At 33.9% G+C, this 16,192-nt stretch overlaps 1 protein-coding gene across 3 annotated transcripts in view; it reads right to left on the bottom strand.

Moving 5' to 3' along the window:
* LOC128873194 (dentin sialophosphoprotein-like) overlaps positions 1 to 15,338 on the bottom strand; it is a 172,130-nt gene extending 156,792 nt beyond the window's left edge. For all 3 annotated transcript variants that reach the window (XM_054116577.1, XM_054116576.1, XM_054116575.1), the window contains exon 1: positions 14,975 to 15,338. The gene's annotated coding sequence lies outside the window, so the exon portion shown is untranslated. The remainder of the gene's footprint in view (positions 1 to 14,974) is intronic.
* Between the last annotated feature and the right edge of the window lie 854 nt (positions 15,339 to 16,192).

Here is a 16,192-nt window from a genome sequence, read left to right as displayed (position 1 = left end):
TTTATGCATTACAGGAAATTTGAATTTGCAAGAACGTACAAAATGCAAACAATATGCAAGAATATAAAAAAGATTGAAAGTAAAGTTCATGTTGTAATATTTATACAATAAAATAAATTCTTATTTAGGTTCAATTTTTGTACTTATGTTTGCGAATGTTTATTAAATATTGACGCAGTCTTTAGCACGAACTTATGGGATGACCTAATACATCATACAGTATATGTTTGTATAATATGGTTTCTCAGGATATATACTGTATAAGGTATATTTTTATTCAATGTACATTTGTATGTGCATGTAGAGATTAATTATAAAATTTCATTTATACATGTATGCATTGTTTCTTATTAAAATATCTTGTTGATTAACGTCGCCAAGTACATCCATATATACCCATAAGAATATACATATTATACATCTGCCTTATTCGGATGCCATTAAACACGAAAAGTAAAGGGTTTCCAAAAGTCGCATTAGGATTTTATTTTTAAACCGAATGCATTAAATTAGTAAATATTTTAATGAAATACTATACACTAGATAAATTAAAATTAAATTGTGGTCGCTGACAACCTTACACTTGATGCGACCTTAAATAAAATAACTTTAAGAAACATGCCTGCCAGCGCGTAGTAATCGCGTAAAAAATAAAATCTTACAGTCCCGTTTGGAAAACTCTTTATGTTGGAGACATGTCTCCTTAAGTATATTCATTCCCAAAGAATGAATCGCATTTCTGAAGAAAAGAATAAATTTGATACAGGTTTCCCAATAATACCTTTTATAATATTCTATAATTTTTACTAATACATATCTGTTATAAGTCGGCTACAACATTATTTTCACACACACACACACTTTGAAAACGACTGAAACTGGCAAAGACTTAATTCATTCATCTTCGTTTATTTTCACGCGATCAAGCTTCCTTTATTCCATTTTTTTTTTTCATTGAAAAGCCTTGGAAGCCTCTCAATGAGGCTTATTACAGCTATACAAAAGTTTTTACAGTATTAATTGCTTATAACAAGTTGTTGACTAAATCGTCGCAAATAAACTTGAAAAGCCTTTCCCTCGAAATACTACTTGCGAACACTTCCGACGGAACAGTCGATGGTAAAACATTGGTTTCTGTATTTTTAGCACGCGCGAATACACGTGGAAAAGACTGTTTATTCGAAATTCGAACGAGTGAAAATCTATGTTTAGCGAACTGGAAGGAAAGTATGCCAGCACGAGACACGGTTTCGTAGCCTATATCATATGAACGTTCAATTAAATTTCTACTCAAATTTGTGCCATCGGCGTATCGGCAGATAAAGCATCTCGATGATTCGATGGCGCGGAACGCTTTAGACTTTCTTTCCACATCATTGCTCTTGATGTCACCCATATAATTACGCGTCCACGGTTTCTACTTTCTTCAATGTAGCATTCTAACCCACGCGACGACGTACTTTACATTTTCTTTCCATTTCGCTTTTCGTGATATCACTCTCTAACTGATTAATGTTTCCGCACGATCCATTTTCACATTTCCATTTCATTTTCTACCGTGCCACTATTCAACCTGCCCGAGCTGGACTATTCTAATCATTACTTGAAGTATATTAGATAAGGGGCATAGGAGAAAGAAAATTTAGTGGTGACTTTAGAAAGAGGATGATAATGTTCAACGTGATGGTGAAAAGCTAAAAAACGAAATTCTATATTTCGTCTGAATGCTGTAAATAAAAATTGTTTGAACATATTTTATTAGTTTCTTGCTATTAATGTACCATTGAGGATAATTGAGCATTTAAAATTATTTAATTTAGTAGCCTAAAAATGACTCTTCAAATTATTTAAAATTATAATTTATAATTACTTATTAAAATTATACGAATTTAAAGAAAATAGAGTCAACTTAAGACACTATTTTATAAATTCTATTTTTAGCAGTAAATCGATATTATTATTTTTAAAGAAAAACGAGAAAGTTACATGTAATTTAACCTATACATATGAACTATTCGATTGCTTGTGAAATACTGTATAATTGTCATTCTTAATATTTATCCGCACAATTTATAATTTCTGCTCAAACACATTACGACACTTTGTATCTCTTCAAGAAACAAAGTCTCAAAGAAACAGCAAAGGAACTAAAAAAGAGTCTATTGTTGATATAAAGTGGATAACAGAGATAAAATTCATGAGGAACCTCTTAAAAAAAAATTGGGAACACACCGTGCCAGAAGCGAAGCGAACAGAAACTTACGAGGTCGTCATTTATCACGCCACCGTAATCTGTAATATTTACACATCGTAAATGGTAACAATCGTAAATTTAAGTGAGCGCGACGTAGTTGTGTAATTTCACAACGAAGTATGCCTACACCGTAAATTGTTGATTTTACCTTAAAATCTCTGATCTCTCTGCCAGGAGAGGGATCATGTGAGTCAATTTAAAGAGCTGTTGATAACATCTACTACCCCGAAGAAGATTAATATTTGAAAAGAAAATCTGTGTTACCTTACGAAACCATATAACTTACATTTTAAAAATTCACAGCTTTGGATACATGCGAAGAAGCTAAGATGTATTCTGAGATGATATTGTTAATTCATTTATATAATGATAAAAAAAAACCATGTATTATCATCCGAGTATAATGCTCCCCTTTTAATATTTTTGTATGTTATTAAATCATTCATTTCACTGCGAAACAAATGAAGAAAGATTATTTTTGAAATACCAAATTCGTAAATAAATTCTTCGATTTGTAATAAATGCAATAATCAAATAAGGAAATTAATCATTACTTTGAAAAAACTATTTTCATTTTTTATTACTGAATTTAAATTCTAGAATAGTAACCGTCGGCGGTCAATCACTTGTACAATGGATGGTTTTAACTCTGTGTAGGCGGATGTTTTGGAGCATGAGCATCAGACAGGACGATACGATTTTGGAATACGCGCGTCAAACGGGACGGTTTTGGAGCACGAACGTCAGACAGGATGGGACGGATTTGGAACAGATAACAAAACAATAAGTGGTATCTCAAATTTACTTTACACGATGTATGTTGTATTTTATTTTAATTTAATGGTTGAATGATAGAGAAAAATTGCCGAATCTTAACAATTTCATACATTTAGAATTTTTGTATGATAACTTAAATTTGTCTCAAGAATAGTAATAAGGAAAATAAATTTGTAATTATGTAAATCTTCCATACTGGAATTCAATTTTTCAAAAGACATTGCACGACTGCGGAAAAAATTATAAATTGAAAATATGTAAACATTTCAATCAAACTGGTTTCTAAGAGTAAGGGTAAAATAAAATATCTAAAAGAAAAATTAATCTTTAATATTAAAATGTATGTTTTCTTGAAATATGTATAAATGAATCTTTAAAAAGTTATCAATATTGCCTGAGAAAAAGAATCACGCGGAAACGCCTCTTTGTAGCCTAATTAAAAACAGTCTACACCTTCAAAAAGGATTTTCTACATTAATGTAAATTCACGTTATTTAAAATTCTATTCCTGGTTATAAAAAAATTATGAAAATCTTTTTATTTTATACACTACATATTTACAACATTGATATTTCAAAATATATTTTGTAATTTTTATATTCGCCCTAACGATACAAATTTACGATGTCCAGCTTCAGAATTTTAATATTTTCGTCAATGCACTCGGTATTAGAAACAAAAAATATCTGCCGGTCGCGTATACCTGAATAGTATACCTAAAAAATATGTCTTATTTCTTAAGGGGGTATTTCACTGTGAAGGTACAAAAAAAGCATATTTTCAATAATTTTTTTCTCAGAAACTATTGCATAAAATTGAATGAGTGTTTTTTCCCCTTAAAGGTATGATTAAGGAAAGTAAATAAAAAACACTTTTTTTGTACCGTAAATCAGGTGAAATTGTAAGTAAAAATTTAAAATATCAACTACTTGGAGGTTCCGACGATAGGTGTTGTGACGACATAGTTTAATAAACTTTTCCGATTTTCTGTTTCAGATTATCAGGAGAGCCAAAATCACCTGCGCCAGCGGATAACTTTTTTTTTTGCACGCATGCATATTATTTTGTAAATAAATGACGAAATATTTTTGACCACAAACAAATTTTTTATTTACTTTCTTTAATCGTACCTTTAAGGGGAAAAACATTCATTCAATTTTATGCAATAGTTCCTGAGAAAAAAATGATTGAAAATATGCTTTTTTTTGTGCGTTCACAGTGAAATGCCCCCTTAAAACACATGTAAGTAATGTTTACCAAACATAACAGTACAAAAGATAAAGACAAGTAACGCCGTAATTTCCTCGGAATTAACCCCCAGAGAAGACTCAATTTTAGAGTAATTTCGCTGCTCGCTTTCTTCAAGCTCGAATACACCTAATCAGTATGATAACCGCCTATTTCCTTCGATGTTACTTACTCCTATTTCCATTATCGATATCTAGACGATACACGCCGTACGTTTATAATTATCCATACGTTGTCGATATCTAATCGAGCGCCGTTAACTGCACCTTCGCGATTAAAATATCGTTTCGGCTTCCTGGCGCGTATCTATTTCGACCAGTTCGATTACACAACGGGACAACACCGGCGCAACAACCGAGCAATATCTTTCCGCATCTGGATACACCAGCGTCTAATAAGATTTCGATCTCGGTTGAATCGCCGCAAACGTAGCCGACGAGCGCAACATGTAAATCACCGGAATGATATCGCGGCGCCTTAATCGCCGCTCCATAAAAGTTTCGTCCGTGTTCCGTGTGATTTTAGAGTTCCCCCGTGGAAGAGGAAACAGCAATAAAAGGCGACGACGAGTCAGCCCCAGCGCCCGGTAAGATACGGGAATGCGGCAATTCAACGGAGCAACGACGGAAACATTTTTAAATTGAACGAAAGAATACGCACGCCGGCGCAACGCCGTGTGAATTATTGCGATGAATGTACAGGGTGAAACGCCAAAGCTCGCAGCATCGTGTATCTATGCGTTAGACGATGGGCTGAAATGTTTTAAAACGCTTTGCGTCAGAAACGTTACACGTCCAAGCACGCGCGAAAATCTAGGAGATTCATTCACAGGTATATAGTCCACTGATGAATTTAAATTTCCGGTTTAAAGAGGTACTTTTCGACACTCTATTCAAATATTATACATTGCATAAGATCGTTTATAATATTGATCCTAATATTGTTTACGCCATTGTTTATAGAATTGTGTATGAGATTATTTATAAGATTGTTTATTTATCTAAGAGAGCTCCTTATTATGGATTACTCTATATTTCATATATGTAAGATTTGGATCATTTATTTTATTTATAGAATTTTTTCTGTAAAATATGATACAAAAAAACCATGTCTTGGAGTTCATTTGATTCCTTTTTATTACAATGAGTAAAATGTAAAATAAATTTAAATTATAAATGTATGAAAATGTAGTCGTAGAAAAGTAGCCTCTTTTTAGAATCATGGCACCGTCTAAAGAAAATAAATTTGAAATAATCCTTCACCATAAATAAATATATTGAACGTTTCTCAGATTATAAGAAACATAACTGATGTGCTATCTGTCAATTCCCTCGTTTCTCCAAAGGAAAGAAAATATCATTCCTAATATATTTTGAAAATGGATTCAAACAGAGAATAGAAAATATTAAATGTATAATTATACTTTACAATTGAAATACAAACGCATAATATCATGAAAATTAAAAATAACAATTCATTACATCCCTTGGCAAGCACACGAGACACAGTATAGCTGTCTTAACAACGGTGGTAAAGAATTACTGTACTAAAACGTTGACCGCATTCCGTGACGTCACGGCAATTTCGATACCAAGAATCGCGGTAACAAGGAACAACGAACACTTTGTCGAACCAACTCGAACAGCATGCAGAAATCGCTCCGAATCGCGTCCGTAATCCAAACACGAGTACCCGTCACGTGTTTGCACGTTCCGAGTTTGCGTTTAACAACTCTGCTCCGTTCCCCTTCCTTTTTTATACAGAATTTTTACTTGCTCCCGCTGGAATTAAAGCGACGTTTCCCTTCTTGCGGTGGCCTGTGAATAATTCTAGTACAATGATTCTCCCAGTCGTGAAAATGCAATCTCATTGGTGTGTATATTGAATAGATGTATATTTAACCCGTTTATTATAAATATTAATTATGTTGAACATCTAGAAAATAATACTTTAATGCAAAGAATCGGCTGCAATTTATACAACAAATAGAATGGGATGGAGATTGATTGCCTATATAATCACGATTTCTAATGACACGAATGCTTCAAACGTTTTTAATAAAAGACGTTTTTAATATCATATATAAACATTCTTATATATCTAATAAATACCAATTAACATAATTCTTCACCATCTGAAACGATTAATTTAAGGCCAGGTTTCAATCTTTCGACTTGATTCTCTGCAAGTGTATTTTGAACATGTGAAACTTGCTTCTACCTTTCGCAAGATAATTAAAAAAAAGACAAAACCTACACCTTCTGCATCGATTAATTCCAAACTAATATTGTCAATTGCTGTTAATATGTTTCCTCAAATATAGGTACACGTATTTCTGAAATCGTGTGGAACTTTGTACCTAGGCAAGTAAAAATTATAATTTGTACTGTAGCGTGAAATTGCATTTCGTCTAGAACGAATCAAAACTATAACAACTGTCCACGTGCATAAAAGGTGCCAATAAATCAACATAACGTGCTCTCAGTCTTGTGTCATTCGAGTAAAATTTTGCCAATATCTGTCATCGAGGATCAACGTTAACAGCCTACTGGCTACCTATTACACTGACTGGCGAAACGACTTAGAACATATTCGACCATCTGCCTTCCCGTTAGCAATTCCGCAAATCGTTTGGCGCGAAGCTTTATTCCGATCGGATCGAAATCGCACAATTCGCTTTATAAACGATCTGCTATCTTAAAATGAAGGCACAGACCGGCATCTTCGGGCTGTATTAAAAGCGCCGCTTGCAACATTATAGACAATATCTCGAGTCTTGATCGCAAAGAGTTGATCAGAAAAATCAACGTGTTCGTTCGTAGACAGAAGTCCCTCGACAGGTGGTCGGGTAAACTTCTGCCCAGGGTTCAACCGTTTTTTGAATGTAACAGTACTCGTTTGATAGATTGCACACTTAAGAAGTTACACGGTTGATAAGTAGCGTGTTTAAGAAGTTACAGGATTGATAAGATGAGAAGGCTTGCAAATTATTGCCACCCCCCGTAGGGAATGGTCATATTATTAACAGGTGTGATTAAATGTACTTCCATATTCGAACAATCACATACACAATCTGTATATACTGCCATAATAACAATATTTATATATTACTTCGTTTATTGATTTATTATATCACTGTACTATATTCTTATTTGTTATAAATTATTCTCCATCTTTAATGTGCAACTAGGCAAAATTCGTGTAATAATTCTCAAATTATTACGCATGAATTTAATAATGAAGTATAAAATTATAGGTCATAGATAATATTAAAAAAATGTAAAAATTTAGATATAAATCTTAGCATAAGACTGTATATAAATCAAATATTTTAACTTAGATGATAACTAATTACAGAATACATAGCCAAATAATTTGGGAATTATTATACGAATTTTGTCCAAAGGTATCTCGCCTAATGCAAGAGATGGTGAATAATAATCAACGAATAAAAACATAGTATCCTGATTTATTAGTAACATTTATTTGAAAAATGTTCATAAGAAGTATACTCAACCGCGTAAAATGTTTAACTTAAGCTAAAGCCAAACGCGTTTTTAGATTATCGTAATGCATGAAATAATGAATTCTTTTATCGAAAAAATGCGATGTCGTTTGCGCGAATCCACTGGTTCGGACACGTCAGTAAGTTCATTACGAATTCTCGAAGAGGAGTCTCGGTAGCTGTGTATCCTTTATCGAGAACATCCCAAATCGATTCTTGATTGCGAGGGATAGATCGAAAAATGAAGTTGTCGGAGTCGAGAATGGAATTCGCCCGACGGAAGGCCGGTAATTCCTTCTTAAGGAACGGACTGCTTTTGTAGTTTAATTGGACGGGAGAAAAGACGACGAATATGGAAATACGAGGAGACTGTCGTTTTCAAACGTGCTTCGGGAGTTTAAAGTGGAGCAACTGTCAAGATAAGGAAAAGTGAATCGACTGCTTTCACGGTTGTTTATATTCTATTTGGGGTCGTGGATTAAACGAATGGTCCAATTAGTTCGATTCAGCTACTCGCTGAATGTAGATGGAATTTCCATTAAGAAAATATTTTTAATGATGTGGGCATGCGAATCTTTCCTGTACTCCTCTAAACGATGATCGCAATTCTGGAGGATGAACCGTATTAAAATTTTTGTTTAAACTAGCAGGAGTGTAACGAACATCGGAAATGTAAAAAATTGTATCGTACTGCTTACCGAACATTTTAATTGTACATACAATATGTATATGTCACCATTACATCTATATCTAATTTAACACGTTACATTTTTTAATTTATATATATTTATATTTGCATATATAGTATATATATAGTAGAATTATTTTTTATTAAAATTCTAATATTTTTATTTCATGGATGATTATTAAAGGCTATTGCTGAGTTTACTGTATTTGGATCAATAATTCTAACTGCAATGTTATTAAAAATATAAATTTATGAGGTATTACAGTTTATTTATGCATCTGTTTTGGAATTTTTAGTTTCAAAAAGTTGATTAATTATTTTTAGATTATTAGGTGGAATTCTTATTACAGATATTTATGCAGACTCTTGTTCCTGATATTAGTACACATTAAAGAAAAGAAATTCGTATAAACTATAATTATATCCCTGTCACAAAAAACTAGTCAAGTAAATATGAGCTTCATTAACAGAGGCATAAACGCTCTAATTTCATGATGTTTAAGTAGTACTAATTAACATACATATAATTGTTTAAATATACCTATAGATACCAAAAATTGTATTTAAAAACAGTTCACGTGCAACAACCTAATGCTCTTACAGAACTGAAAAATTTACGAAGAAATATGTAAATAGGTAATTTCAATATTTTGAGCAATGTATAGTAAACACAAAAAATTTACAATATTCAAAATAAACAGGTAGCAAACCGTGTGTATATAAGAAAGAGCCAAAATGAAGGAAATATTTCAATGTGGAATCGATAAGTTCCTCGCACGAGTAAGCGTGGCGTCGAAAATCGTTGGAGCACTGACCTTTCTTCCGGAAATAGCAAGCGGATATTTAATTAGAAGCGAGCGAGACGAAATGTGACAGGACTCTGATTATTAGATCACCAGGAGCATCGGGTTCCTGAACAGTTCATGCTACGAAATACTGAATTTTAATTGAGAATAAAAGTACCCAATAAACAAGATCGTAACGATTCCAAATGGTACTGACGTGCCTTGACAGTTAAATTATGGAATTCTAAGAAAACCATGAAAAAACTTTGGCTAAAACTCCATCTATTTCTAGCCCCATCAAAAATTTCAACGATGAAAGAAAGAAAATAATTATGATGAATTCGATCGTAACTTTGGAGCAGCATTTAACTGCCTGAAATTATTATAAATAACATCAAAACTTCGCTCTCGAGAAATGTAGCTATTCCAGTGTATGAATCAATCAACAGAATAAATAAGTGGATAAATTGATTAACTTGTTATTAAGCGATTTAAATTTAAATTCTAAACTTTCTCAACCCTAGCTAGGAAAATATGGTGGTTTTGAAATATCGTGAATATTCTTTTGAACAGAGATATCGATTAAACTCTTAGTAGAAGCTGTACGTGTACTTGACTTTGTTTAGCAGGAATCGAGATCCTTGTATTTACAAAAACTGCCAACATATTACCAGAACTCTTCGAAAACGTAAACACGGATAATCACGCGAATTCCAAAACCACCCGGAAGTAAACTCAACGCTACCCTTTCCATGAATCTACGTTCCTATAAATTAGACCTGTTGGAATAGTTCTGTAGCGTAAATAATAAATACGCTTTCAAGTCAAAGATAACGAGTTGGATTCCTATAAATACCTGAACTGGAAATTTACCAGCTTCCTGCTTTTTCAATAATACTTGAAAATTAGAAACACTGTGACCTCTCTAAAACGTATAGGGTGAACTAAAATAGACATCGACGAATTTGGAGGTGTGCAGTACTCGCGAAAGTAAACAAAAAGATATTTTCAATTACGATAAATTTCCAATTCTACTTTGTGAAACTATAGACAAGATAGGAGTACATTCTTGTGTTAACGAAAGAATTTCTTAAAACATTAATCAATTCAAGTAGGTATTATTTTCTATAGAAACGTATTTTATAATTTTGTTGAGTCATCCTTAATAATATAAAAAAGTATTTTTCTAGAGACCCAAAGCAAAATATTGGTCGTTAAAGTAATAGAAAGAAGAGAGAACTCATAAATAAATCAAAATGAAAATGGGTGCTAGAGTTTTACGTTAGTTGTAACGTTCATATGTGCGAAACAAATTATTGTTATAACGTGACAAAAATAAAAAAAAATAAAATTAAGTAGTGTAGAAACATTTTTAACATCACAAAATCTAGGTAGGTATATAAATTGCGATACGTAGTGACGCACGAGTTGACCTACAATAATCTAACATTTGCTTTATCTACAAGGTTCTTATTTTAAACTACACCTATTCAAATTCTTTCTTAAAATGAAAACTCTAAATAAAATTCTTATTCAAGTAACTCCTTAACTTTCTTGTGTCGTACGCCTATCAAAGTTGATTTCCAAATCTTCGTCAACTGAATATAATTCAATGTAAACAAAATCTCGTTATCGCTTCAGTAAAAATTCTTGGAAGAACCTGAAAATACAGTTGGGCAAAGTGGTGTAACCCCTTAATAGGTCCTCGGTGCAAATAATCAACCAAATTTCTGCAAAGGCTACTGAATTTACAAGCACATCCTTATGTTAGAATTTCAAACCTAGATTTCAAACCTAGTCCTCGACACAATTAAATATCAACACTAATTGTTAAGTAGGTCCTCGATGCAAATAATCAGTGAAATTCGCCCAAGGGTATCTGAATTCACCAGCATCCCCTTCGAGGGAATCTAAATCCTTGTAAATCAGAATCACCGAGAGAACTCAAAGCATTCTCGATCTTCCCACTTCTCACGGGTCATTCGTTCCATTAACGGAGCGCCTTTGATTTTCAGGCTCTCTGGGCTGGTTGACCCTTCGATCGTGGCCCGCGTACACGGCAAATACACGCAGACACGTTTATCCGGGCTGTGCGCGACAATAGCGGTTCCGTGCTCGTTTTATTGTCGCGCACTTATTGTCCGTCGCGTATCGCGGCTCGTAAACACTGTCCCAACGCTGAAAGCATGGCTCGTGGGCAGATTTCGTAATCGCTTCAGAGGTTATGCCCGAAGGTTAGCCCTTCGCCGGAGCTTTCCTCGCTTCGACGAACCGTCGCGACGCATTGCGGACCAACAACGCCGAAGGGATGCTCCAGGATTATGCGGAGACTTATTAGGTTGATGCATAATTATCCGACGTTTTTTAATACTAAGTTTACGGAGGTTCGAAGTATCTTCTGCATTGCTTTTTTCTTTTTATTTAAATGTATTTTTATATAGTAAGAACTTTTTGATTACCGAAGTAATTTGGATCTATGTTTGCTTCTTTACGTGGATGAAAGTCAACATGTAATGGCTTCTGTAACTTTCCTTGTGAAATGACCACACAATGACCGTGCTCCGAAAACGTAGTGCTAAATATAATATTTGCTTAAAAACTGCACGTGAAAATGTCATCAAAACATGTTAGAATGATTATTATGAAGGATATTTGTCGTCGACTTCAAGAAGTGCTTCCCATTTGCTTGGCAAACCGTTGATTCTAGAGAGAAAAAAGTACTAGTTCTTCGAGACCATCCACACTTTGGCATCGACAAAAAGTTCATCCTTCTATCACGTTTGACAACCACCCCTTCCTGTCTTTGCCTTCAAGCGTTTGTCACTAAATTTGAAGTGAGCAAACCACTCTCAACATTAACTTTCACTAAATGTTCATTTGTCAAAAAGATAACTCAGTTCACGAAATGACTGAATTACAATTCATCATTTTTTAAAGTGATATGACGCAAATGAATATGATTATCGACATGCACGTGACGAACTAACTCGTGTATGTACAAATTTTGTCTCAAAACGAAACAAAAGTAAACGGTTGTTTTAAATGGAAAAACGGTACAAAAACAAAACGCTGGATAATTATGCATCAATTAAAGGGCCATACATTCCAAACAACGCACGTGGATAAGTATATAACTTTTACTGTACTAAGATAATACTTCAAACGGGTTACGAGAAATTGTTTATGTATATGTGCGTACTCATTATACGTACATACAATGTGCAAATACATTATTATTAGCAGTTCAATTTTACCTCTGAATACTTGGAACATCTTTCCAAAGTCACTCAATCATTACAAATTTGTTTAGTGCAGTATTTAAGGACGATTCTTGTAATAGAGAATCAATTTGATTAAAAATCAGCATGATCCTCCTTCTTCTATTTACAAACATGTTATATGTTATATACATGTGGTATGCATATGTAATACATATAATAAGTATCCATTGAACCTGGTAATTTTAATGCAACAGAAGCCTGAAAAGGGCCTGTAAGTGTATAATAAATCACTACTATTCCATTTATTAATTCTCTGAATTTCAAAATTCATACGCTTATCTGTTCGGGTATCCCTCAGAGAGCATGTAAATAAAATTTTATCAACGATGCTTGATAAATGAATGTTTATTTCGATGTTCTCAGAGGAATATCGAACAACTAAATAATTGCACATGGATTTTATTATCTAATTATTTTGCTAGTTTCTCTTTTCAAATTTATTTTCACGAACGTCGATTCAGCGCCAACAATGACATTAGAATACACATATTCGAAATTCTAATTTGCTGACTTTTGTCGCAGTGCCCTCCTCTAATTGTAAGTGGGGTTTAGTGGTTACACAGCCTCGAGGCCTCCGCCAGCTGGAGAGCCTCCAGAGATTAATTTGAGACAATTTGAGGAATTCAGTCGCACAAGCATGAAACACTAGCTTCTGTGCAAACGAGTAGATGAATTAGCAAACTTAATACGATCTATAATAAATGCTGTAAGGGTAGACAAGCAGGATAGATGCAAAGTATAGAAATAATTTCAATAATTTACATTTCGAAGACAACAAAAACAATATCTGCAGATACGTGTTTCATAACATGTGGTACCTACATTAATGGTGAACAGGAAACAGTGATAATGAAATAAGTTTATAGAAACATGTGCTCTGTTTGTCCTCGATTCTAGGTTATTAGTTATTTTTATTTCTATCATTTATCTATAAGCCATCATTTAACAGTCGTGGTGTTTTTAATCTCTGATCATACTTTTGTGATGTGAAATTTTATGATTTGAGTTATGAGATAGATGTCCGTATTACTTTATACGTAAATTAATGTAATTTGCATTATTTTCATAGCTAGTATTATAACCCAATTCTGAACCTTTAAATTGTATGCTATTGTAAACAAATCTTTTTAAAAACGCGACACATGAATCGATTGAGTGAGAATGCACGTTGATTAATCTGTTGCAATAATTAACAAAATATTTTTTATCGTACAACTGTCGTATTGAATGACTTCGAACATGAAACTATCCCAATGTTTAGATTCGTTAATTTTCTAATGTAAGAATTTTTCCCCCAGAGTATTATTAAAAAATTACAGAATTTTACGAATAATTGCGCACACTCCTACTCCCGGTCATTGCCGCGTATTCATACCTAAATAGGCTGATAGTTTGTTACACCGCACAGTTTTCGATGAATATCACTTTCACATGATTTATGTTGCTCCAATTTGAAAGCAAAATATAATCTGTTACAAGCATTACATTAATACTCTTTAAACATTTCGATTTGAAATTCAGGTCCTTATTAGCAAATAGTTCTATAATATGTATTTAACCACAGAACTTAACAAAATGAAGGTAAAATTGACGGACAATATAGAAAATTCTCAAGTGTGAGTAACAGAATTATACAAATTTGGAGCAAAGAAATTGGAGCAGAAGAGTGGTGGATACATGTCAAGTTTAAATAAAATTGTCTTGATTTATCTAAACAATTAGATTAAAGAGAACAATTTAAAGCCAATCAATGTTAAGATTAGTGACATAGAGCAAAAATAAATGAGCATTGGAAAAGAGAAGATATTTAGTTGGACATGTACAACCTATTCATCCAATAGAGAGAAAAGTAGAAAATTTTCAAAAAGAGCCATTTCAAATCGAATTAACACTTCATCTGCCGAGTGCCGATTCGTGACTTCTCAATTTCAGTGCCTACCTACCGCAGCTGTGTTGTTATTATTAACTGTGTTGTTGTTGGCTGTCGACTAACAACACTCAATTTGAAAAAATAAACAACTCTTTAGAAATACTTAGTACCATTACGCACTGGTTAACGTCAGCCTAAATTAATATGCATCACATAAAATCTTCTAATTTGTAAACTCTTTCTAAATAGGACGATAGTTAGCATCAAACCTACCACGACCGATTAAATGACCGTTTTCAAACTTTTACGAACAGTTTGAATATACGATACATAAATTCCATACAACTATTTCGTGTATTATCGAGTTCAGTATCACGTGAAATATTTTCACCCTCGTTTGAGAAAGATATTTTCAAGACCAATCGTTTGACCAATCACGATAGAAATAGGTACGAACGAAGTATCGGTAGATTCAGTGTTAAAGCGTTAAGCTCCACCAGGGCGCCACCGATGAAAGTAATCAATTAGCCACGGAACACTCGTATCCAAACAAAGTTGCTACTCACAGGTGCCTGAGGGTGCGGAGACGTTAACAGCGCATAGTCCTCGACGATCGAAGTGTAAACGAACGACGATTAGCCGAGAGTGTCCCAAGAGTTGGCAGCAGGGTGGCGAACGATCAAGTCACAAGCCGAGGATTTTCAGTCTTTTTTTCTTCGAAAGGCACAAGTGTCACCACACCGAGACACGACCCGCACGATCTGAACGTCGCGTAAAAGAAAAACCGCGCCGCGGATCGTTCCCGCTCCGATCTCGTCTCGCGAGATGTGTCAACGAATCGAAAAGGAAAACACCGGGAATTTCGGGGAGTGGAATGGAACGTGAGCTTCGATCGATGTCCGTGCGCAGACTGCCCGCACCTCGCTGCTGCCGGGCGTTCGTCATGTTGCGGTCTCGCTCCATCTCTCTCCCACTCTTGCTCCTTCCCCCACTATTCACGGTTGCGCCGTCTCGCTCCTACTGGAACTCGCGCCCGCGTACTTCCCCTTCGAAATAAGTCTGCTCCGTCTCGCGGTATGTTATTCTATTTATTTATTTATCTATTTACTTAAAATATCGACTGGTAGTAAGATACACTTACAGTGGATGTAGAATGTATTCGTACACCGATCAATTTCATAACAAAATTTTGTGTGAAATTGTAGTTTCTTAACTTCCTTTTTTTCTAATCAATAATATTTTACATATTCTTGGAAGTCTCTAAGATAGGTATAGTTCAAACAACATTTACTAGTTAATATAATTTGTGAAATCAACAAAAAGATGCGGAAAGTGGGTAAAAGTATAGAAGCAATAAGTATTTAGTACGATTCTTATGACGAACCATTTACAGCAGAGTTTGTGACGTAAACACATTAGTTTATTGCTCCGTGAGAATTAGAAAACATCAAATTTCCAGTAAAGTGCTTTTAAACAGTTGTCCGAATACTTATTGCTTCAACATTTCTATCGATTAATTGTTTTTTTCTTGTTAAGTTCGCAACTTACATAAATAGCTATTTTTTTTTGTAATCTATCTATTTTAGACATTTCCGAGAATATGTAAAGTGTCATTGTTTATAAAAAATAAGTTAATAAATTACAATTTTACACAGTTTTTTTGGAAATTGATCGGTGTACGAATACTTTCTACACCCACTGTACGATTTGCACGTAAGGTGATGCTTTTTGGTGTCTGTATCTGATAGTTTTCAAACTTTGCATGTACCTACACGGTCTGTCTA

The sequence above is a fragment of the Hylaeus volcanicus genome, chromosome 3 (assembly GCF_026283585.1).
Source record: "Hylaeus volcanicus isolate JK05 chromosome 3, UHH_iyHylVolc1.0_haploid, whole genome shotgun sequence".
NCBI lineage: Eukaryota > Metazoa > Arthropoda > Insecta > Hymenoptera > Colletidae > Hylaeus > Hylaeus volcanicus.
The sequence above is the reverse complement of the archived record's forward strand: the minus strand, read 5'-3'. Positions and strand labels throughout refer to the sequence as shown.